Genomic DNA, 26,934 nt, shown 5'->3' on the forward strand with positions numbered 1-26,934 from the left:
CCAAGATAATGTCGGTAATCTCCGCCATGCTCTTACGTAGGAAGCGAGACTTCCGTTCCATGAACCATTATCAAGCGACTGTCAATCTTAAATACAATGTACGCAAATAACTACATTTAATAAACCATAATTGATAATCAAGACTTCATCAAACAATTACTAACTTCAAAAATGTACATAAAGCTATCTTCACTGGTTACAACAACGTAATGTATGTCAGAACATTCATTCAATTGTGACCAGACAAACATTGAGACAACGCCGGTTTAACACGACGCATCGATACATCGCTAACTGTAGATTAACAACCAGTTAGGTTTCATTATGGTTAACGACGTTCACCGAATTTACTGACAGTGTATTAATAATTGTAAGAGGTTGATCGAAGCGAACGGTACTGAACTGACAGCGGATAAACTCAAGGCGTGTAATGAAATCTCTCATAACATTCTGATAGTCATCGCGGAGAGCGGCTCTATCGCTTGTCTTTAGTTAGACGCAATAACTTAGCTGAGAACTGTTCTAAGAGATTGTCAGATAGACATGACCGTGTACTCATGTATTCAAACATCATTTGGGATATTAGTATCAACATTACTGATCCTAACAGCATCGTAGAATTATAGAAATATCACGAATTACTTTTTAAATATACAAAATTTAGAGTATGTTTAAAAATAACAATTTTTTTTTAATTTTCTGAATCTGCGCCGCAAATATGCTGCTGATAGTTCGTGACAATATGGAACAAATCTAAAGAATACCGAAAATGAAAAGCAAAACTTTTGTAAAAGGATCTCAAACTACTTTCACAGGAAATTGTTGCAGGTTACGAGGCAGGAAACGGTGACTGCTTTGTGCTATGTGAAGCTCTTTTTTCGTAAGGCGCGTTCATACGGAAATAGATGCATATCCTACTAATAATCTGACGATAGTAGATCGTGCGGTACTCTCATTCAAATAGTATTTATAATAATTACTGAATATCACTGTGATTTGTGATGCTATAAAACAAACTGTTTAATTTTTACTCAAAGAATAAAGAGCTGACTTGTCTAATACTGTATAAAACTATTTTTATTTTATTTAATCGAATTCGACGACATAACTAAAATTGATTTAAAATATGACATCTGTGTTTTATTTTTTCTCATATTGATTTCTAATGTATCTAGTGAATTCAACTTATCAGAATATGGTTCCAAACACAGATTACAAGAGCAAAAAAGTTGTGATTATAATTTTTTTATTGAAAAACTTTGGCAGCGCCGTATTCGTGTGAGATACATGTTCTTGCAATAATAGATTGTGAAAAACTAAATAAATTAAAACAAAAAGTCCCTGTCCCACACCAGATAGGGGGTACGAGAGGCTCCCAATAGCGGGGGCCATAAAAGAATAATAAGAATGTGCTGACTACAGTAAATGTACAAAAGCTAAAGTTTAAACATAAGTTAGTTTTGCTACTAATTAACAAGTATACGGACTAGGCGAAGGATAAACGCTCAGGTGTATACTTCCCCGAAGCACTGGGTGGAAGACCGCGTCCCATAAATATTAATGACAAACAACGAGTCAACGACGCGCATGGTCTCAGACAGGTCAGCGGCCTCCGATCCGATTGTTTGATGCTCATTTCTCAACTGTAATTAGGAATGCCTAGTGTACTCGGGAGATGGAATGCGCAATATGAATTATGTATGACATAATAAAATGCGACGTTTCTGTGCCAACGTCCTAATTGGGGTATGACTGTACGAGAGATATGTGAATAATCATGTAAATCGTGCGTAGGAGAAGAAAGGAAAAAACATTAAGTAATTTCTTCTCTTGTTATAAGTATTTTTAAGACATTCTTATTCGTATTGTGCTGTGAAACATAGTAAACCAAAAAAAAATATTTATTTATTTCAAAAAGCACTCGAGAAGCAAATAAACTTGCAACTACAATTTTATCTATTATTACGTAAATAATAGAAGTAGATTAAGATCAATTAATTAGACAAAATATTTAATTATCTATATTTAATGATTTACATATAATTTTCTATGTTGAATTGATACACTGATTCAGCTGTTAAATTCTACGTGAGTTAAGCAGTATTTTTATGCTTTATTGTCTGTGGGAGACGCTCTTATTGAACGTGCAGGACACTGACCCATAGTTTCATTTCCGATTCGCGTTCTACGCCGATATCAATAACGTTAATGAAATTGGACCGTCTGTCATTTCATATTAATGAAGATCATTTTGATGGATCAATTAAACTGTTTTAGACTAGACAATCATATTTAATTTATTACAAAATAACAATATCAGTAAGTATAAATCTGTTTTATTGCGTTTTATTCTAGAATATTTCGTAAGTCTGTACCTATTTATCCAAAATAGATTGTGAGTTAAAGAATTATATCTCAGTAATAATCTTCTCTATATAGGATGAATTTTTTATATAATTTATGTTTGAGCAATGGCAGTTCTGCAGTAATAACTGAGACGATTCCTGGAATACAATCTTATATATTATTTGCACTGTGCATTAATTATATAAGATTGTCACTGCACAAAAAAGTTTCCAGAGGATGGGCAGCAGTGTCTAAACTATAAATTAAAAACTAACATTGGATTATAAACTTGCTATTATAAAAATATGAACAGTTAAGTTTCAAGAGTTGCGACCAATAAAAGTATGTATGTAATTAATATAAAAAGCTTGAATTGTACTACATTGTATCCAAGGCATCGAACCAGTGACCTGCGATCGCAAATGACAGTCGTCTACCGCTGGAGTACCACTGCTCAAGAATATTGTACTAGCATGTAATGATTGTTCAATAAACGACATGTTCAATGGCAGCTACACATACTATAATATACAGTTAGACAACAATATTTTACAAAATGTCGCGTATGTAGCTATACAGTTATGGATTATCAGCCATCATTATGGGTTTCTATTTTAAAAGTAATTCGTATAAAAAACTACGAAATACATTGACGATGTACAATTATTATAAATGATACGTCTAATCTTTCTAAAACGGTTAATTTTAATACAGTTGAGAAAGCAACGGAAAAAATTAAATTCAAAAGATCTTTATTGAGCAAACGTACCGCACTTTCGCTCTCTTCGAATACTTCCCTCGGATCGTCTATGTTTTCGCCGTCATTAACTATGATGACTTCCTGAACGTTGCCTCTAGTTTCGTAAATTTCTTCACTTTAATTTAATTCCGCCACTGACGAGTGTTCCTAAAGTGTTTCTACTTTTCTCTAACAATTCTCTCATTAAGATGCCTCTTAATTTTCACACTCCGCTGGCTAAATGACTCTCTAGTCTTAATATTTAAATTTCTCAAATTTCATAACTTGCACAATTACTTTAAATTGTTATTCATTATAGGGTTAAAGGAAGGGCATGAGTTAAACTGATTTCCGTTTTAAATTAAGAAAATGTTTTGAAAATCGAACGTAATTGGTATTTAAATGCTGTGAGACAACGTTCATGTTTGCAAATTTTTATTTGTTAAGTCATCATGTATGTTGTTTTTAATCATAATAGACATTAAAACTTTACTTTTGCTGTACTTCAAGGGTTAATCAATGTCTAAATCATGGGTATGTTTTACTTACTAAATTACTTACACAACTTACTAAATTTGTGATTTTTTATTAACTCCCTTACGAAAAGTACAATGTAAAACTTGAAATGATTCTGTTATTAAAAGTACAATGTAAAATATTAAATAACTCAACCAAATAATACAATGAAAAATTTCGCGATATACATAAACATATATATAATTATTCTTACAACTCGACTTGTGAATTATTTAAGCCTAGTTTAGCATATTAGATGTAGATATTATTTGAACAGTTATACAACTAAAATGTAGTTAGTGGTATAATGTCATTATGAATATTTAAACGAGAGACAATGTTTTCAAATTATGTTGCTATCTTATTTGTACAAAAGGTAATCAAACATGTACCTAACATTAACATATGTTATTAATTAAAATGTGATAACAGTATTAAAATCTTTTACCACGATTATAAATTATATACATTTAATGATCACTTTTTAAAATACAACTATAACTGATAAATTTATATATTCAAAGAAAATAAAGCAATGTGTTTGGTTTAAGACTTGAACAGTTTGCTAAAGTGCTCTAGCAAATAATCAATCGGTTTCATTTTAAATATTTACTTCAAAAGTCTGAGCTATATATATATATATATATATATATATATATATATCTGAAATATAAAATTATTGTGACAATGTTTAAAATATTTTATGAAATGATGAATAAATTTTCTGCCAATTCAATACGATATTTTTAAAAAAAATCTTTAACATTAAAAATGATACTATAACCTTTTTTTATTTCTAGAATTAAAAAAGATGAACGCATAAGGATAAAACCACGATCATGTAAACAATAATAAATCTTTCGAACGCTTTATTTGATATTAATTTATTCTTTGTTTAGAGAGCAGCCAGAGCTATAATAGAGAATGTATTAACGTATGGCGTTGACCTAAAAGTGAATTGATTTAAATTAACCGCTTAGAAAATAACGTTGCCAATGTCTACATGAGCTAGCTGCACTACTCACATTGTTTGTACACTACATGTGCTAGATATAGTATGGTTGAAAATAAAAAATCTGTGACTTGGAATATTGCCCATTTTGTCGTATTACTTACGAGCATGTCAATGAACTATTTGTCATTGATAAATGCTGTTTGATCATTGAAATTAAAGGCATCTCCAAGTTTGAGTTACCGTTGTACAACACATCAAGAAAGCACACATGCTTACACAGCAGAACACAAAAAGCACATAGGACAAATATCTTCACTGTAATTTTAATGCCTCCTCGAGAGACTCATCTGTTACGTTATTTTAGATTTCTTAAGAAGGTCTATAGAGTTTAGAAACAACGGCTTACGAGAGGGAGCTTTGACTATAGTTGCCTCCCCGTACATTCGCAATAAGACCGGTCTGAAGCGGTCTGCATTGAGCTTTTTCCAACGCCATTAATGAAGTCGTCTGTTCATTGTGCGTGGACGACGGTGCGCTTATCGGTCCGTGGTCTCCACTCCAGAAACTTAAGGACTCAGTGGTTATCTGTAGGTTCACTATGTGGTCTACCTACTGCCACTACAACCAACCAATAAACTGGACGTAGTCAATACGGGTGAATAATTCCGTTTCTAACCTCTTAAATCTTGAGGACCGAACCACGGCTGTATAGGTTGCTTTTATCAAATTAAAGCAGTACATATAAGCATTGATATCATATATGGAGAAATTTAATGACATCACACAGTTTAATGATGATACGCCTGCATATATAGCGTTCATTAAAACAAGAATTTTCGCATACTAGAGTGGGTTTTAAGTTTTGTTTCTTAACATAATTATCTTGTTAAGTTAATATAACTATTTATTTTACAGTATCGTTAATGAAACAAGCGTTTAGTTGATTATTGTAATGAATTGAGCTGTGTTCAAGTGTTATTTATATTAAAATAAGATACTTTGTTTCGCTTTTAACATCAGCACTGATGTGGTGCCCTTCTTCTTCTTTTTAGCCGATGAACTTCCACTGCAAAGCATAGGTCTCTCCCAAATATGGCCACGATGACCGACCCTCACCGCCCGCAGTAAAGAGACTTTCCACGACTTTTACTATGTCGTCGGTCTACCTAGTGGAGGGCTTACCCACGCTGCGTCTACCGGCTTGTGGTCGCCATTCAAGACTCTTTCGGTCTTAACAGCCATCGCTCGCGCAATGTGTCGCTCACGATTTATAAATAAAAAAAATAGAAATAAAACTTCTAAAAATCCTGTGATAGTGTGTACTTTTCTTAGGTGATAATTGTGTTTGTTATGATCACTTCTGAAATCAAGGCACGTTTGGAACCCTCGTAGTTTTAACTTGAAAGATACCATAACATGGTAGTTCAATTTGATTTTAGTTTCTATGAAATAGGGTTTTTACTACATTCTATTATGACGTTCACGTAAAGGATTCTCTGTGGATACCTATATAAATACATTAATACAACCAACACATTTAGACAGATGCATCTGGAAAGAAAGTAATGGAGGTTACGGGTTATAACTTTTTTGTCGTTGACACTCAGAACAATACCTAACGCACACATTGCCAGCCGTTATATGAGGACAATGGCAAACTTGCTTATTATATATAGTGCACGCCGTACACGTCCGTAGTTACAATGCTAGTTTTTGCTGAGAAATTTTTGAGCTATAATTTAACGTAGTGGAAAAATATCTTTAAATCAAAACTATAAATCTATACATAGCTTACATAAAAACCCTAAATAGCTACAGAATCTAACAGGACATTTTTAACAATTGTAACTAAATTTTGTCGTATAAATAAATTTTTCAATTAAAAGGATTAAAATTATAAAGATAATTGTAGCCTGTTAACTATTTTAAAATATGTCTTTCTGGTAACCTGAATATTGAATACTGCACTTTATTTAACGATATCAAAGAAGGGTCTTGTTCTGCATTATTAAAACTGTGATTTCTTGTAAACATAAGACTGTATTAGAAATATATCGCTATTAAATTCCAGAAGCCATTATATCTAATTTCTAATGTAATTCTTTATCTAACATGATAATAGATAATTAGAGGTTAATACGCGAGCAAAAATGATACTAAAAGTTTTGAAATATAGATAATCGACAAATGAATTCGGGATTTGTGTTTCATTAGATAATGAGTTACCGTGTGACTATAAAATATTTAACCTTGGGTATTTGTTATTAGTAACGACTCTACGAAGCGAAATCTGATTTCACTCAATTGTATTTTGATTTAATTATTCATATTATAACACTTAGAATAATTTATACTGACCACATGTGTACGTCATGAAAAATGTACGAAGATACGAATTTGACAGGAAACTAGAATCAGATTGAGCTTACCGATAATTAAACTTGAACTTGATTGTCAAAGTTACGAAGGTATCAAACGCAGATCTGAAAAGAGTCCACGTATAAACTCATACGAGTTTTTTGTAGTTACTTTTACAATATACTTATGACAGTAGTAGAGTTCTTTCCCAGGCACTATTACTAAAAATAAGTAAAAATCCTTCATAGCAGATTTTATAAACTAGAAATAGTTTTTACTGAGAAATGACAAGCTCACTATAAATGAATAAATATTTAATAATTAATATTTTTAATATATTTAATCTGTGTACAAAAACATAATTTAATTTTGAAATTGGAACGGTAAATTGTGTTTGTATAACGTATGGAATATAAAATTATAATTAGAAAATGAGCAGCCAATATAAAAGTAAAAAAAAAACGAAAAAAAAACAGTGTCCGTCGAAGTACGCCAAATTAAATTCTTGACTGAACGTTATCTGCAGTAGTCGGTTTAACCGAACCGTGTTACAAAGCCATTGTGTTCGCCTTTTGCAAGACCATTGTTTCCGGTGATACGAAGGGTCAGTTTATACCTAAGTTTTTTTTTATTGTTAGCTCAGCGATAATAACATACAATTTTATGTGTGCACGAGACAATACCGCAAAGTAAACGGGAAAGATACTTCGTAATATACATCATAAATATATATAACTGTATAAAAATACAAGCAACGTTAGTTACGACATTTATAACTCGAAGAACGGCAGGAACAGAAAGAAAAGAAATAATCCGAAAAGAATAGTGTAAATATTTAATTCTCATGATTTTTTTTCTTTCTTAACAACTTTGTGTTTCTGTTAAGTGAAACAGAATTTGCCGGGTCAGCTGGTAATATATATAGAAACTATACATGTAAAACATAAAAATAGATAGTCAAATGTTTAAATGCAACCGGAAAAAAATTAAAATTGATGTCCGTTATAAGTGACCGTTAGAAATGTCATTATGTAATAAAAAAAAAAAAAAACATTTAAATTATTTCGGAGAATAAGGTTCACGAAATGAAAAAAAAAATTAAAAATATTCTCGTGAAAAACCCTCCATTGTGATCGTAAATGCACCGAGTTGGCAGCCCCTCGCCCAGCGTTGAATGCGCCCGTCAGTATTATTTCCCCACACCCGAACACAGCCCTTCGCCATAGGTTCGTGGGATAATTAAATATTTATGTCATCACATGCGGCTAACAACTTTACAAAGTTAATTAAAATTTATAGGTACAGTTTCTAATTTACAACGGTTAATTCTTTAATTATATCGGATATAAAGATTATCTAGAAACGTAAAAACTTACCTGTTTACTAAATTAGAGTCTAAACTCCTTGAATCATTCCGTTGATTTGTATAAACACGATCACGAACTTGGTTTAGAAATAAAAACACGATGATGGCACACTTAAAACCGTTAACGTTCACCGTCGTGCAATAGACACGGTATTAATCGTACACAACAACACAATCATTGATTAATTGTATCCGTTGAACAATGCAACGTACGAAACGAAATCACACTTTTATAAAAATTAGGTGTAAAAGCTCGAACTCTGAAAACGCGAGATCCAAGTCACGTCCGCCCTCGACAGCAGCTAAATAGAGACTGCAATAAACGGAGCTTCCAGTGGAAATGGTGAGGGGAAGAGAGGTGGAGGGGGAGGAGCATAGCAAGGGGCGCTCACAGCGTTCACAGGCGTCGAACCAGCCTTGTGTAACTCTGATATGATAACGATTGTATACAAAGTTGGTGATAGCTTGACGCAAAGATGAACGCCCTTTAATTTTGTGAACAGATCATATCAAAAGATAAATAGACCTCAAAAAATGTTTATTCAATCGCGTCGGCTCGGCTTTACAGTGAAGAAATCTCAACATAACGGAGTAATTTTAAGTGTTTGTGATCAAGGATAATTCTGCAATGCGCATGCCTAAATAGTTTCATTGATAGAACATGGAGTGACGAGGCGTAAAATATGAATGAAAACCAAAAAAATATTATCTTTATTTACAAGCTGATTTATCATTGACAAGAATTATATCAATATAATATGATACAATGTGATATGATAATCTTAATAATAATTATTTTTTAAAGACGATGTGAACAATTTACATAATTGAAAAAAAAAATGTTAAAAGTCAATAAGAAGAGCCCTGATAAGAGGACATCGTACGCCATCTTCAGGACGGATGTTGAAAACTTGTCCGCCCTTCGAGACCCTCCCGGGCTCGTGCCAAAGCAAACAAAAACAGAAAGCGACAGTTTCGTTGTGCGTTACGTAATTAAGTAGCATATGGTTGCCGTTTAAAACTCACAAATGTTACGGGAATGATTTGTTTGAAGATTGAAAAAGTTTTAAGAATAGAATGGTCCATTATTAAAGTTCTATCTCTTCGAAGATTGATGACGAAAACTTGAAAATTGTATGAAGTTTACGTAACCATATCATTATTTTATATCTGTCTATCTAATAAATAACGTCTTATATCTATTTTTACTCAAATCGATGTACCCATTGATAAATAAAGGATTTAAAACTTATGATTTAATTAAATTACTGACTTATGACGGGTGCATGGGGTTATTTACTCATATTAATCTATGTCTCTAAGATTTTAAATTTCAAAATAACGCTTTAAAAACCGGCCCTGTTCATGTATGAGAAAGCATATTTCAGTAACCGGAATGATGATGAAATTTAAACTAATTTAATATTTCGATATATCAAATTTAAACTATTTATTTAACCATAAAGCTTCATTTTCGACGCTAACATAAACGTTTACGTGTTAAGCAAAATATAGATAGCCTAGTGTTAAAGGCAAAAACCTAAAACAATGACCTAATTATTTTATTTGAGCGTCAAATAATGCATATTGAAACTTGCAGCAGTTATAGGCGATCCAGTTAAACCGTTATTTTTAACCGATACACTCATTTAGTTAAAAACAACCAGAGTGCGCTCTCTTGCATACGTTTTGTAGCCGCGCTAAATATAAGCCATGAATATTTCTCGGCTCCCTCGTCAACAATCACGTTTTCAGAACATTAACTCCAACTACCCGATGCTAAATGTTTGCCGAAAGCATTACTTTTTTTAAACAACATTTTATTATCTACGAGTTTGTATTAACTTAGATCAAATTTTTACAGTAATATTCAAAGATACGGGGACTATTTAAAAGAAAAAGATACTTGAGCTAAGATATGAATAACAATTGAGATAAAGATAGAAAGAAAAAAAGATTTGTTGATAGTGAAAAGTACCATATAGCTTAAAAGTATCAACAAAGTGAACCCTTACTTAGCCACGGACTCCAATACAGTCTAACTTATACTCCATCGATATTCAGTAAAGGACCCTGGGAAATAATCTATTTGTATAGAATAATACAACACAGTTTGACGTTCCAACGAGATTATAGATATTGAATCATCCCTTTGGAAGTAAAAAGAAATAACAGAACTATCTCAGTGCTATCGACACTTGGAATTTCGCTTTAAAATAAACCAAGCTCTTCTCCGAAGAAATAATATTAATATAAAAAAATTACCGTTACGTTTAAAAATGTAGTTACTGCTCTGGTGAAAACGTTTAAATTTAAACAGGCGCTTTAGACAACTGTCTACAGATGCTTGAAATACAGATCTAGCTGGTAAGGTAACTTTCTATTTTGATAGAATGTACAGTGTTGGTAAGAGTTAATGTTCTTAAAAAGTGACTTCGATTAAAGATGAATACCTTACGTACAGAAAGAGAACTGAATCTCTTCTGTTCATACTTGACGATTATTTAGATTGACTAGATCTAGCTTTTCGATGTAATCTGTCGCAGTAGTATGGGATGGTGTTTTTCTTTTGTTAGCGTTGTGGCAGAAGACTGCTGAGAGAGAAATAGAGACCTATTTTTGTTCTGTAATCCATAGAAAAGTTTCCTATATGCACTCACGTTACATTTAAACGAATACTTTGATACAGGTAAATAAATCCAGTTCCTTACACTAAACTTTAATACGAAACGATTCGTTAAAAACTAGGTAACGACCATAGACAATGTATGGCTACCATACGTCTCTTTCTAATAATAAAATGAGGACGATGAATCTGAATCTGGAAGTTCTTTGTAAATTCCTCAAATCACACCTTGTGTAACATAGGAAGCCTCGTCAAATTACGGATGCTCAAAATCAAATTGATTATCATGAACTAATTTTTCGTTACAAGCGTTATTACCTGTTTTTTTTTCGAGTTTAAAGCTGTTAATGGTATTTATCTACTACACATGTACTTCAGCTAATATATCATAAATATGAACACCAATTTGTTACGGTAATCTGTCTTAGATTAAAATGGCTCGCAATTGCATTATTTGCCACAGTACACACACACATTGCCTGGTAGTTCTTTCTGCGATATAGATATACCTCTGCGTTTTAGTCCATCGTGTTTAGTATTACCACTATAACAGATTGTCATCAATGTGAGTTCGTTCCAATTCTAGTTATTGAAGGTATACTCAAAGTATGTTCAAAAGTCTAATTAAAAAATGTTTCGCACTTATGCATTGTTTAAAACACATTCTCAAATTAGAAAAAACGATCGCGTAGACACATCAAGTTTAGTCACGAGACACGCGTGTGGCACCGCATGCCCCGGGATCCCGTTTTAATGAATGCTCTGTGATTCATTAAAACAAGTCATAAAATCAAAACGTCCGGCGGCCTATTAAAGCATCCCACTCATGTGTAAATAATGACTGATTAAGGCAGTATTTTAAATAATTACACATCCATTCTCTCCATTTTGGTTTCTCAAATAAATCCTCAATATTGAACGAACAATAAACATAAATCATTTGACGTATTGAGTCACGGTCATTATGGAGTTAGCGCGTCGGACGAAGAGGATAGGGGAGCCAAAATAAGATGAATTGTACATGTAGTATTTGAGGTAATTTAATATTTGAAACAATTTTCACACACATTGTAAAGTGATAAGTCATATGACGTCCACTCATAAGGATGCTGGATGCGAAACGCTTCAACCAGTCCTATTGGAAATCTAGAAAGCAAGCCTAGATCCAGAAGTGGACGTTCTGCCACTGAAGTGATAACTGAGATGAAATATGATGCGAGATACATGTTTTTTTCCATTTTGCAGAATGCCACTTTTTTCATATGTAGTGATTGAGGTAGAAAAGCACGGAGTGCGCTTTACCTTTTCTTTATTAACATACTTAATGCTTTCTAGTGAACCATGGTTCATACCAATATTTATATATATCAACAAATAAGGTTGCGCGTTCTGAGTCCGCAAGGGCTTCGCTTCATGGAGTGACTAGGTGCAAGGTTACCCGTTAGCGGTTCTCGACATGCACTATGACACGAATCTCAGCTTCTCCGATAGCAATCGGGATAGTCTCATATATATAGACCATTACCATTGCAGCGTCTATTTCTGTCAAAAATTGCTTGTAATTAACTATATGCTCGTTTATAAGGCGCCGAACAGAATATATTATTTCGTCTGTCAGAGGTAACACAAACTGTCTTACTTATCTCAAGAGTAAGGATGCCTTTATGACAGACTACAGTCAGAAATAAAATAGATTAAAAAACTTGACGATCAACAAGACTCTCGTTAAAAGTTATAAATTTGAATAAATGGATTTATCTTTATCTTTACATTGACAAATAAAACATTTAATTAGACAAATATTAATTTTGATAATTATTTTCGTATGATTTCCACTTACGAACGTTGCAATCAGTTATGGGGTGAAAAATAAATTAAAATAAGTTATGGATGTCATCGGTGGGAGGCATCTAGGTCAATAAAGACACGTTGAAACATGTAGCGCTGCGTCGCGGCTTTTGAAATCCTATGTGGATAATAGAAATAAATGAATATATGTGTTTCGACTTATTTAAGCACAGAAAAAAATGAAACATTGCGACAAGAAATATGCTGAGACCACACTGCAATACAAACGTGCCGATCGCTAAATGCTCATGTTGTGTTTTCAGGCGACACTCGGTAAGCAAACATTAAGGAGATTTATTGCCAATCGGCGTGTGCGGCGCGTTTCATTCCGGCTGCACACGACGTCTCAACTTTTTACGTCAAAGCGTTTATGGCGTTTAAGAATTATTATTTGCTTACGTAACAATGTACAATTTTTTATATAGTAAAAACATAAGATTATATTAACCCTGACAATAGTTACCGGCACTGTATGTCACATGTAAACCAAGTACTGTGGGAGTAATTCGATAACTACCATGTTGGTTCTGGAAATCGCTGGACCAAATATATATGTTGGTGCCCTCTGACGTCCTGTTTAGAGTACAACTAGACCATTATGTGAACGTGGAGACTTAACATCGAAATGACTCAGTTATTTCCAGAATGGAGACATATGATTCGGAGACCCCACAAAGGCGACGACAGAAGATAAAGCAAGAGAGACTTTGTTATAGTTGTATAAAATAATGAAGATCATGGTATTGCTTTCTTCAGCTCCTGTTATAGCATAAATGTTATAACGTAAAGACACTAATTATTACTTTACTTTTCTAATGTTTATTTATATGCACAGATCAAGTTGTACTATTTATTTTACTATTTGAACGTTATAAATATCAATAAGAATACATTAGCTAAGTCAATGAACTTGTATGCGCAGATATATGAGAGAAAATTGATGCAAATGCATCTATCTCCCAAAGCCTTAACAAGAGATGTTCGATAAGCAAACTCGGCAGATTTATTGACTATCCATGTGCGAAAACCAGACGAGTCGGTATTTATTGGAGTCGTTTATAAATCGAAAAAGCAAATAATTACTGAAAAATTATAACTTTTTATTAAGAAGTCACTAATATTAACAAATCTATTTGATTTGTTTTAAAAGAAAAAGCAAAAAGTGCAGGTTAATAATATAATACAAATTGCTTACAATCAACAAATATATAGTACGTTTTAAGAAAATCAAGCATTTTTTATATCATAGGAATGAAAGTAGTTTTTCTGTCATTGATAAATGCGCATATAGCATTTATCATAGGTAGGGTTATTGCGGTTACTTTTGTTCCTCTACCGATATTGTCATCCCTGATACGATCTCTTAGAGAAATTTTGGTCTTCATGGTTCGCTAGTCGAATATGAAATTACCAATGAGGCTCGTAATAGGTGGCCAGTTTCTTTATTTCTCAGGTCACTTATACAGTCCCTCGAAGGAATGACTGGCGTTAGAGTCCTTATGAGAGATCATGGTGTAAAGACTTCAAACCAAACGCTTTTAGCTTTTGGATTTAAGGATACTCGAGATGGCCAAAATTTAACTCCGTCAAGTTCTATAGGGTTATTGGAAAAGCTTGCTATACCTAATTCATATCAGAAGACATGGTAACACGGAAGATCGACACAGTAATTACAAAACGGCGTAATTTAATTGTAATAGTATTCCTAACGCGATACTATTTAATGTTACATATAAGCAGTAAGATAAGCGTCCGCTTTAGTTAGAGTTCCGAACCGTCCAACGGAGCAATTCGTTAAGAGCAGAAAATGTTGAAAGACGTAAATGTTTATCCCGTCATCCGCCCATCATCGGTCCACCTAGTGGGAGGCTTATTCTCTTTCAGCTCGTGGTCACCACACAAAAATCATTCGGTCCCAGCAGCTATCGGTTGCACTAGGAATATGCCCCGCCCACGCCACTTCACATGAGCAATTCTTCATGCTACCTTGGTCATCATGTTTGTATGATTACTTCAAATATAACACTGATTAAATAAAAAAAATGTACATTTCAGCAAGCGCGAATTTTTTATTACACGGTGTGCACAATTTTAATAATTTTACATTTTGTTCTGCAAATATTTCTTTGTCCGTTCTGTCAAAAACAAACATCGGTTCAATTCTGTTTTCTCACATAAAGCTTCAATGAAACATTCGCAAAGTGCGACACAGTACATTAATAAATAACATTGGAAACAATAAATTTAACACGAATTTGCACCAATGCTTTTGGACTAAACGCCGCAAACGTTAATTAAAACCACAATGTATATCGAGATATCGGATTTAATACAGAAACGGGTACTGCGCGGATGTAAAAACGATTCCACCGATGTTATCATACGCGATGTATTTGTTTTGAGAAATGAATACAGTTTCAAAAGTTTGTTCGTATTCCTTTTTTAAACAGACCAGTTAGGCAATGAAAATATTTTAGCGGTCATTCCGTTTTTGGAGTTCGTGATTTAGTATTTTTATACCAATAGTATGTTTTTTTTATTTCTTAATATTCCCTCAAATAACGTAACCAAAGTCCAGATCTAATAAAAGTACTGTAATTATGGGATGGTTGTTAAGGTGGAATGACGACGTTGTTCAGATCGTTGGGATACGCTGAATGCAGGACGCTTTCATTCGAGACTTGCAAGTCAATTGGGTAAGCCTGTTGTAAAAGCAGTAGAAGTCTTTGAGTCGAAATTATAATGATGATGATTCGTGTGTTTATGGCATTGCTTATTAAGTTAAAAATACGCTTAAAACAAAGAATATCAAAGGAGTCCAAAAATACTCCGAACAATTAGGCAACAGTCTGATTCTAGGTTAAGTTCACAAATTTAGTATTTAAATTTAGATTTTATATTGTCAAAAATTATATAAGAGAACACTAGACTATGTTTAATCTGTTGATATTTATTAATAAAAAAGGTTTACCATTTCATTAAGTAATCAGGTCGACGTCACCAAATATATAAAATTTCGCGATAAAATATTTTGGTCAGAGATCTATGAAATTAATAATGAGGGTATTCCAGCAACTTCGTGCAGGTGATAGAAATGGATATCATTTCAGCCCACTACAAGGCATAGGCCTCCCTCAAAGATATCTATGGGCGCTATACCATAATCGCAAAGCTTGGCAGGCGGGTTAGTGATCGCAGTATGTGGTTTGATAGTACGCAGAGAAAGCTGCTGCCCATCATCTGGAAATTTATTTTGAGCAGTGGCGATCGTATATAATTAATGCACAAAGTGTGAACTATATAAGACTGTGTACTGGGAATCGAACGCGCGACCTTCGATCGCTAGTCACAATCCTAACCACTGGGCTACCATTGCTCAGTAATTGATTGTAATCTTGAAAATTTGTAATGGCACCTTATGCAGCAGGTATTAGTGTTGAAGAGGCAACGTTAAATATTAGTCGTTGCGATATCTGGAATCTTTGACGATTAAAACGTTGTCAATTGAGTTTGATTAAATAAGTAAAAGTAGATTGGGCGCCATTAAACCGATCTACAACTTAGTTAAGGTGGTGGAAAATCGCATGACACGGCGGAGGCCAGTCATCGTGGCGACTTTTGGTGGAGGTCTAAGCTTCAAAGAGAACGTCTTTTGACTGGTATGATGATGAAGTGACAAATAGTTTCTTACAATAATCAATTCTATTCCTTTTCTTATTAATTTTTCGATACAAAGCTATCAGTGGAAATAGACAATGAATTAAAAGGAAGTCTTTATCATAACAATGGTAATTAGTTCACTTGACGCCACAGAGATAATGTGGGTAAGATAGCACTTAATGATGAGACGTTCGAAGAGACTGCAACACGACGCTCGAGCGAAGTAACCTACGAAATGGAAGTGGTTTCAATATGCTAAATTAAGTACTATGACATTATCGTCGTTACTTGGAATACACTTTACGTGAATTGAGTTGGTGTACACAAAGTATTATTTTTAAGCTCGACGGAAATTTATTGTAATATTTTGTTATTCAGGCTAATTTGTTATAGGCGTAAGAGCTTTAAAAGGTCGAAGGAGAGCTATTGTACACCGTTTCCCAAAAACAGTGGTTTCAGAAATAATAAACAACGTAATAATAATAAAGTAAGAAAAAGCATTGTAAAAATTGGGATCACTGTTACTTTTGCAAATAATAACTGTCCCTGCAGACTTTGTACTGGCAGTTATTGATCTGTTGTATTAGTATAGAAAATGTAATTAATATAAATTTTCCAGAGTTATATATATATATATATATATTTATATATATATATATAAATATTTATATAAATATATATATGTTTATATATATACTCTATATATATATATATATATATATATATATATATATATAATATGGTTGACAACAGGTGTAATACGAAAGCAAAATCGTACACATAGTAACAGACTTTATGCCAATATAAAAACAGTACGTGCGCAAAGGGTCTTCGTTTAATACCGATACAAACATACGCAGCCATGTAAAAATCGACAGATGCGAGGCGAATGCACCCCAACTGGCGGTAAGGTGGCGCTACAGTTCATTTACGTCAAGCTATTTTATGTCGAACAGTGAATATATTAACAATATATTCCATGGAGCGTCTGCCTAAGCGAATCTAACTTGCGGTAAAACTGTAATATGTAAGGATTGAGGCTCGCCAGGGAACCGTCGAGATTTGCTACCTTAAAAAGGTTCATAGAACGCTCATCCTGTGTTCTACTCCCTCAAACCTGCGGAATCGGTAATGACAGTTGGTCAGCAGTGTAAGTCAAGTAAAAAAATAATTTATATATAAAGCCGTATCTTAGTTATAGTTCTTTTTATACAAATGAAAGAAGACGCGTAAGCGTTACTATATACCATAGCTTCTATCTAGTCCACGGACCCTTCCGCTCCGTGAATTCAGTATCGATGAAGCTGTAATAGCCTTAGGACTAACAGCATTAACATCTTCAGAAACAATAGACCATAGCTTGTAGTGAGTTAATATGTCGTACGATATTTGTTGAAAACTTTTTTATTTCACAACTTTGGAAAATACTGAATTGATACCAGGTATGTATTACTTGTCATAAGGAAAGCTCTCAGTGGCGACCAAGAACTAGTACACGCGGTGTGGGCTGGTCCTACTAGGTGAACTGACTACATGGTACAAGGTCGCAGGAAGTCGATGGTAGTGGGCAGTTCCTTACCGATCATTGTGGCGATCTTTAAGGTAAGCTTAAGGCTTGCAGTGGACGACAATCAGCTGACATGATAACAGTGTAAGCGAACGCCTTGTACGTCTCATCGCTTTAAGATGTAATTAAAACAAGGTTGTTAGGGTCGTAAGATAAACAGGTAGCTTGCAACTAGCCTTTTTGGAAATCCATAAGTCTTAAAACCTGTAATGGTCGTCCTATGGCTGAAATTATGATAAAAATATCCACATTACTATTAAAATCAATACGCAAAAACTGTATACGGTAACGCACCATGACGACGTTATAAATGTATTCGATTATTGCCAATTCCACACTGAAAGGAATATCGAATGGTTTGCGTTGCATTAAGAAATCCATTTCAATGTTATAAAAACGATTGATATATTAATGAGATTTTGCTTCGTATTTCAAAATCAAATTTAATTTTGTTTTTAATAAATTTCAATATATTTGGTTTCGTAAACTTTAAACGATATTACGGAGTCGGAGATGAGCGACAGAAGGTAAGAACTTTCGATAAAAGGTTTGAAAGCTGCGATTGATTTTGATATATAATAAATAAAGCGATGAGGTTAGGAGTTTGTTGGAACATTCAGGACGAACTGTAGTTCAACGTTCTATAAGTTTAAGAGGGCAAACGATAAACATTATTGAGACGTCTAGACGAGTTCGCAACGAAAGAAATTTAAAACGACTAAAACAGAAAAGGCGATGAAAATTTAAAGACGAAAATCTCGTGATTGGTCGCTTACAACCATCATCCTCGTATAAATGGTGATATAAACTGACATTTATAAAACTGCTTATGCAATATATAAATCAAATTGTTGATATTAAATAAAAATACTTTATTCTTAACTGATTTAGCCCACCGGATAATGAAATTGAATTGGCAGTGGGCAGCCACATAGCACAAAATCGATCGCCACTAGAAGTTTAAAGTTCTGGAATGGTAACCACTTATCGGCACACTTTCCTAATACGTCTACTCACAAAATATACGGACCACGTCAAGATCGTGCGAATAAACTACACACCAGTGGACTTCATACGATTGAAATGATGATGAAATATTCCTTGGACAGCCACCGTGAATTACTTAATGAAGTATGAAAATCTAACTTCAAGTGTTATTAGGTAAGAAATAAAAGTAAGATTTTATTTGTAGATTTATATTCTTTCTAGTAGTGTGATTATGACAAAGGAATTAGGACCTTTGCACAGCCTTTTGCAGTCTCCCGCCACCCTTTCTTTCGGTAACACTACGCTCGCATTAATTCAGTCATTGCGAAAATACCTAACGACTTGTCTGTCGTAAAGCTGGGTGACCTTGGGAATATGGACCATTCATTCTACCATTGACAACAAGTCTGTCTATTACCGTCAGAGAATTTTAAATTTGAAAGAAGAATATGGAAAGGCTATGCTTGATCTTGAGTTCCTGGAATATGGTGCTGAATCAACGATACCCGCAACATTCTTTTCTATCACCACTTTTCCAAGACACAAATGTTCATTCTTTCTCCTTCTTTTACAATCTACATTTCTGTGCCGTTAATCAACACTAGTAACATCTGGCAAACACAACGGATATTATAACGAAATTTTAATGTTTTCTTAACATTACGATCTTTATATGTCATGGTCAATTTTTCCATTCTAAATCTAGTCATGGATACGCCGCTTGGATGTGTCCTTCGCGCTTTTGTCATCTGTGTCCAAGGACTTCAACTATGTTTGTACAGTGAATAGATATAGTAATAACGTAATTCTAGCTATACCTATTTTCGTTTAGTAATGACACTAATAAAAATACAATAGACGGCTTTAAAAAATAAATAAAAGAATGAAAACTTTAAAAACTTTTACAGCTTGATCGAATCACATTTACAGCAATAAAGTATAATAAAGAAATAAAGTGAATAAACTAATAAATTAAAATTTATTAGTTTGCAACGAATCATAAAATCAAACAACTTAGTATAAATCCTCACATTGGCTTACGTATCACTGAAAGATTTATTCGTTTTATAATGTTACGTTTATTTTGTTGTGTATATTTAAGAGTGAAAAAAAAATAAATATCTGAATTATTTGATTAGTTATAGCTTTAAGGTTTCGACACCTATTTCTAATCACCTGTATAAGAATAAAATAAAAAGTGAACACTGAAATTTGTAACATTAATTTATTTTTGTATTGGAATGCGTCAGACCAAAGTCTACCGGCAGTACAGTGTGCAGGAGCAGAAAGTAAAGAATAATTAGTTTGTAGGCATTTCACAAGATCATTATCTCAGAAGCCATTGATTTTTGGATATGATGTACCATATATTAATTGAAAATAAAAGGAATAATACATACACAATATTATTGAGCGGTGGTAGCCCAGCGCTAGAGAACTGAGACTTGTAATTGTGGGTCGCGGGTTCGATACAGTTTTATGTAACTCACGCTTTGAGCAATTAAGTATATGAAATTGTTACTGCTCACAAACAACTTTTCAGAGAATGGGCAGCAGCGTCCTCAGCGTACCACAATACAACACGACGGCCAACGTCTCATAGATATCATTGGGAGAGGCTTGTGCCTTGCAATGAAGTTAATAAGCTTAAAAGAAGAAAGACTATGCATTCAAACTTTTAAAGCTCTTATATCTATAAACAATCTTTTAATGGAATCAGGCGTTACCTTGCGGAAGTCCACCCTAAGTAAGGTAAGGAGGTAACACAGAGTGATTTCTGTGTTTGGCACTAATCGGTGTAACGTAACTCCTGAAGATGCCCCGTGGAGGGGTGAAACACGTGTTGAGTGATTTGATCGGTGGCGGTTGTGTAATTCGCATTGTTTGCCGCATACGCATTTATCAGCGCGCTGGCGGGCGGTGCACTTTGTTGCACGACTGCCACTGCATGTGCGGAAGTGGCTAAATACTGGTCCTTTTCTTACTTATAAACAATCACTTTGTATAATTAACATAAGTTATAAATACACTAACTTATGAAATAAGCGTTGTTGTTTTTTATTTAATTTGTTTAAGTGGCGCGGATTTGAAATTATAAGGACGAATTCCAAATAACAATTGGAATATTTGAATCTTAAATATATATCATTATACCCATTACAGGAAAACAAAAACAAATACAAATTCGGGTACAAGTCAATAGCTTCGTCCTTGATGATGATTATTGAATGCGTACATCATTATCTCTGCAAAACAAACAAATGAACATAACATCCGCTCGTATATCCTCATTACAATATATTGAAAATTTATCAAGTAATCGATTCATGTTAATTTATTGAAGACGTCGGAGATAAACGAAGCGACGGAGTGATGCTAACAGACTGATCGATACCTTCCGCCCCTCAAATCACGGAGTAATCTCGGCCGGTAATTACAAAATTTGCTCAAAACAGGGGGACGCTATCAATGTGCTTCAGGCGATTACGGAACGGCTGCAATTCATAATATACCTTAGTACTAAAGTTTATAAATTTATTTTTTTAATCTTTATTTTTAACTTAGAGTTTATATTTGTTAGAAAATGTCAATCTCACTGTGACGTTCGTAAATGTTCAATATTAAACCATTCAACGATCCATGTGGCAACAAGATGATAATCTACAAAACAATCTAGCCGTTTCTGACATAGATTGAACGGTACCAACTTCGAATAATAGGAAATGTGGTCTATTTCCTATACAGTGAAAGCACTGGAGTTAAAACCTATCCTCGCAAAAAAGACCCGTTTGAGTTTCTTATAGGTTCTCCTCAGATCGGGCTATTTGGAACACCTATAGGTTTGCGCTGAAGCATGCTATTATAGGGGAGCCCAATCTGATTCTAGTTTCTATAAAATTGGGCTTTTATTCTTGTCATGACGTTCGCGGAAATGCACCTACGTGGATAATAATGTTTATTAATATAAAACCATTTGACTATCTTATTTTATTCCCAATTCATGTGGGGAGTCACTCAAACATCTTCAACCACACCTTAGGAAAGCGAGACGTGAGGAAAAAAAGACGGTAAAGGCAGAAGGCCGCAAGCGTTGACAGCGAATTAACGAAACAGAGCGGCCGAATACCTTTACCCCTGTCACCGCGGAAATACCTAAGGCGCGGTACAGCGGAATCGGTAGCTCTATAGTTTGCGTATCTAACTAAATTACTCGTATTAGTATGGTTTGTCTTGCTGTTAAAATAAGAGACATGCCTTAAATGTTGGACGAGATATTATCGAAATTAAAAATATATAAATTGAAAATTAGTATTACGATTTTTTGAAAATAATTTTATTAAAATGGGTTCATCATCATCATCATTTCAGCTGTAGAACGTCACCTACCTCCACTGCCTACTCAATAGATTTTAGGTCTGGTTGGAAGCGGCCTACAACCAGACTTCTGACAATCGTAACAAGTGCGTCTGTTTACCTTGAATTGACATTCTACGCAGTGTTTGCCGAACCGTAGCCTTCACTACTACTACTTCTACTACCACACTGCTTTAACTTGATAAGTTGCTCGAAATCCTGAGCGTCGTTCTCTCCGTTTTAAACAACCTAAATATTATAATGAAATGATCACATTTATACATCCGTCTATATATACATCAGTATAGAAGCGATTAAAATATTAAATAAATAAATAAATAACAATATGTCGTGCATAAAACTTGAAATAATAATGTTACGACCACATAAAAAAGATGTCACATAATGACGGTACAGCGCCATTATCACGGCTATAGTCGATAAAGCGACACGGCCGAAGATAATTATAAACAGCGCGCCCGACCCAAATACACGGGAACTATATCCAGACAACGGTAAGTCAGGTAGGTTTCGAAATAACACATCCGTTGAGTTATTCACTCCTTGACTAATTTAAGTTTCGAGTTCATATCCATTAGCCGCGATTGCGAGTAAGCTTACGTTTATTTATATCAATTGAATGCTTCCATATATAAAATTTAAACTATCGTATTTTCTGTACTTTTAACAAGTATAATATTTTACATCTATGATTAACTTATTCTTTGTCAAAAACGATATTAAAGAAGTCATGATTGCTAAAAATAGATATGTTTTTCACGATATCAAACATGTATTTATAGGTCCTTAGTGCCAAATTTACTGTTCCTATCTGTGCCCACGGGCAAAAAGCCATAGATCATCTACTGCTGGACAAAGGCTTCCCTGTACAGATTGATAATAGGAACAGTTGAGAACTGCCTGCATCCAGTGCCTTCCAACGACCTCTGGTCTCCACACCAGAACTTTAAATTCCTGTCCACTGTTAAGCCCGCTATGTGGTCTGCCCATTGTCAATTTGACTTGCAAACCCGCTGTGCCATAACTGTTACTTTCGGTCTTCTACGGATCGATTCAATCTCGTAGAGAAATCCAAGAGAATCCCGATGAGATTAAAAAACATCAACTCCAAACATCTTAATTTGTACCGTTAACAATGCAACGCGGAAAGCACATCAGATTATAAACAAAAGTGAATACGGACAAAAAAATCGATTCCGCGAAGCACAGGAGCGCTGCCCGAAAATTCGATAAAAACGTCCACATAAAGGAGCCGCAATTGGACATCCATCCAACAATAGCCGCAGATACACGGGAGTGCAGACGCGATGCAAATAACAAAAATCAATACAGGCGGGCGGACGCGGCGGGCTCGACTTGCACGAAATTAACTATCCCGCGATTTTAGCACATTCATATCTGTTCGATGTTGCCAGGGGAAAAATCTTGATCAAATAAACGAGTAACATTATTTTTATTTTTTTTAATTCCATCTGCCATAAAATAACTGGACATCTATTAAATATGTATATATACTACTACATATAGGTATTAATACAAATCGTTGTTTTTCTTTAACGGATGTCATTGTTGCCTTGTTGGCACTACACATTCCGCGGGTTTGAGTTAAACTTCACTTTTGTAAAAAAATATCCTGAGATGCGAACTTGGTTGTTTAAATAAAAACTTGGTTTCTTGTTTAATTAATCAAATTTTCTTTTCTTTAAAAAAATACAAATATGCTTGCAGGTAAATATGCTTGTAAATATCTTCTCTGTTAATCATCATCATTGCAGCCGTGGGATGTTCACGGCTGGACATAGGTCTCCTCCATAGTTCCATCATTGTTTCCACCAGTGGACATCCTAGTCTACAGTTGCCGATCCGCAATCTTCACTCCTAACTTCTTACGCTATCCAATAAATCCAAAGTAATTTAATATTATATATATATTTATATATTTATAAGACCATTTAAGGCCATTTTGCTTAGACGGTACCGACGGTCGTATTTTGTAAACGACTCTCGAGCACAATAGATCATCTGACATCCGTTTGTTGACGCCGGCTGCCTAATAAGTACAGACAGTAGACAACAATAACGACGTGTTCCGTTAAATTCATATATATAAAAAATGAATGCCTATTTCTCTTAGTCACGTCATACCTTGAGAACAACTTCACCGATTTTATAACTTCTATTAGTCTCTCAATATTCTGTAGAAGGTACGTATTGAAAAATTACAAAACCAAAAAAAATGATAATTTCTGTAAATATTCACTACGAACTTTGCACGTTTGACGGTTCCATATTACGAAAATATTAATTAATTTATTAGCAACATCAGTTAGTATTTATCGATCACAAAATCAATTAAGTCATTTCCCATTAAATAAGTTTCATGTTAGCTCTAAAATTAAAAATATTTTTTTTGTTATGTAATGCGCCTTCCTAATAATTTCTGGCAAAACAAACGGTCTAAACGGGACAGCCAGTAAGTTATAAAAATAATTCTGTTTACAATTCACCTTTGTTTATAGTTCTTACTATAATTCGTCCCTGATACTGTCTTAATGTTCGCGTGTTTAAAGAAGCCATATAGATGTTATGTTTATTTACACGTAGGCCAAACCACTTATCGTTTACAATAATAGTTTCGTATTCATATTTATATAGATTGTTATATTACAGCTGACGAGAAAATACACCGACTGACAATAAATTGTGCGATATAAAGAAGTAAAGATAATTTTCTAACGGTAAACTATGATAAGGTCAATGCTTGTCTCCTAAGAGGTTAAGAGACTTTACGTCTAAGAGCCGGTACTTGAGTGTGCCTATTGACCCACTCTGCAGCGCCTAAAGCAGAAACTAAGTCGCTACCTGACTCTAATGCAATGAGCGAACAGTACCAAGTGTTTACTAATATGTGGAATACGATTATACGATCCAGACTTCGCCGTTAATGCCAAATCTATATTAGTTATTATTGTCCAGATATTGTAATCGATTCCATTCGGTTATTCAATAATTCATATATTTATACCTTCGGGGCCATTTATACTTACAGCTATTACACATGAGAAGAATATTTAAACGCCAATTTGATAGAATCTAGAATCAAATTATGCTGCGCTGTAATAGCATCCTTCAATTTTAAATACATGTAGTTAGTAGTAAAAATCAAAAGCACTTAAAAGGTCACAGGATAATCAAAAAAGCAATAAATAAATATTAAATAATCAAGAATAATGAAAATAATAAACAACAGTGATAAAATAGCTGTGTAATAAGAAATGTATAGTAATTGCGATATAGATAGTAAAGAAATAAAAAGGAGTTAAGAATAAATAAAATATTGAACAAGTGATAAAAAAGTTAAACGTAAAAATCATAGAACTCTGGGCGGAAGGCGATGTATGGAAAGGAATGAAAGACATTGAGAAGAACGAAAGATGTGTATGGAAATTAATTAAAATAATTTGCAAAATTAAAATGTAAATAAAAGCCATATGCACCCTGATAGGGGTTGAAACAGAGGCCACAAAACTGGGCCAAAGTATAAAAAAACGTAGTTGTTATTTACACTAACTAAAAAGTAATTTTAATTATCAGCAGGGATTACTGAACAGAATTATGAGAAAAAAATCCAAAAATTTCCAAATTGGAAACTTGTACCGCAAGTTACGAAATTATCTTGTTAAACTTAAAACTTATATATGATCTCACAATGTTATCTCTAGAAGAGAAAAATATATGATACCAGACAAATTGTTAGTGACGACCAGACAATAACACAATGGCCGACAAATTCCATTAGGAAACTCTTCATATTATATTACATACGTAGACATTATAATAGAATAAGATCTTGTAAATGTTATTATAGTTAAAAAATATATTAATGCATTTTATTTATATCTTTTGTAATTCCGACAGATTTCAATCCATTTTAGGTAACTGTTGCATTATTGATTCTTTTGGATAAAGTTTATATGTCATTCCTGAAATAATTTAATTAAATTAGATGTCGTCATAATAAAATCCGAAAGAACGTTTTCGTAAAATAACATCGAATGGGCTTCTTGAGGATTACATTTGATTTTATTGGTGTTTAGCATTAGCTAAACTTATAGCAACTAGGGCTCCCTAAGAAATCTCGACTAAGGCTCCGACGTTATATATTTCGCTTTGGTGGTAACCCGTCCACCTCTTAGTTCGCTAGGACGTACGTTCAATGGAATGACCAAGCCGCAAAAGCACCAGAGATGAAACCTCAACTTGATTCTGAATTCTACGCACGTATTCAATGTTTAGCATTCCGATTTATGTTGTTCCTGAACGCCGAATTTCAGGTCGTCGGGGTCCAATAGTCGAACTAACTAAATGACAAGACAAACATACCTAAAAACAGCACATAGTGTTAAAATTTTATATATAGCTCTATGGTGACAGCTGACGTTTTAATTAGAAAATATTATGGCCAATTCTCACTGTTTACTTTTATCAAACATCACGCCAAGAGTTAATAAACTTTTCATTTATTATTCATCATCATCATTTAAACCGTAGTACCTACTGTATCATCAATTCTATCGTAGACTACTGGACA

At 33.9% G+C, this 26,934-nt stretch overlaps 1 protein-coding gene across 4 annotated transcripts in view; it reads right to left on the minus strand.

Moving 5' to 3' along the window:
* Positions 1 to 26,934, minus strand: part of Src64B (Tyrosine-protein kinase Src64B) — a 147,289-nt gene that overhangs the window by 89,393 nt on the left and 30,962 nt on the right. For 2 of the 4 annotated variants that reach the window (XM_068762700.1, XM_068762697.1), the window contains exon 1: positions 8,291 to 8,569. The exons of the other annotated variants lie outside the window; for them this stretch is intronic. The gene's annotated coding sequence lies outside the window, so the exon portion shown is untranslated. Of the gene's footprint in view, positions 1 to 8,290; positions 8,570 to 26,934 lie in introns of those variants that run through there. 4 annotated transcript variants of the gene reach the window in all.

This window comes from Battus philenor, unplaced genomic scaffold, assembly GCF_028537555.1.
Source record: "Battus philenor isolate CCGP_79_NKW_IND1 unplaced genomic scaffold, ilBatPhil1.0.hap1 SCAF_16, whole genome shotgun sequence".
NCBI classification, from domain to species: Eukaryota; Metazoa; Arthropoda; class Insecta; order Lepidoptera; family Papilionidae; genus Battus; species Battus philenor.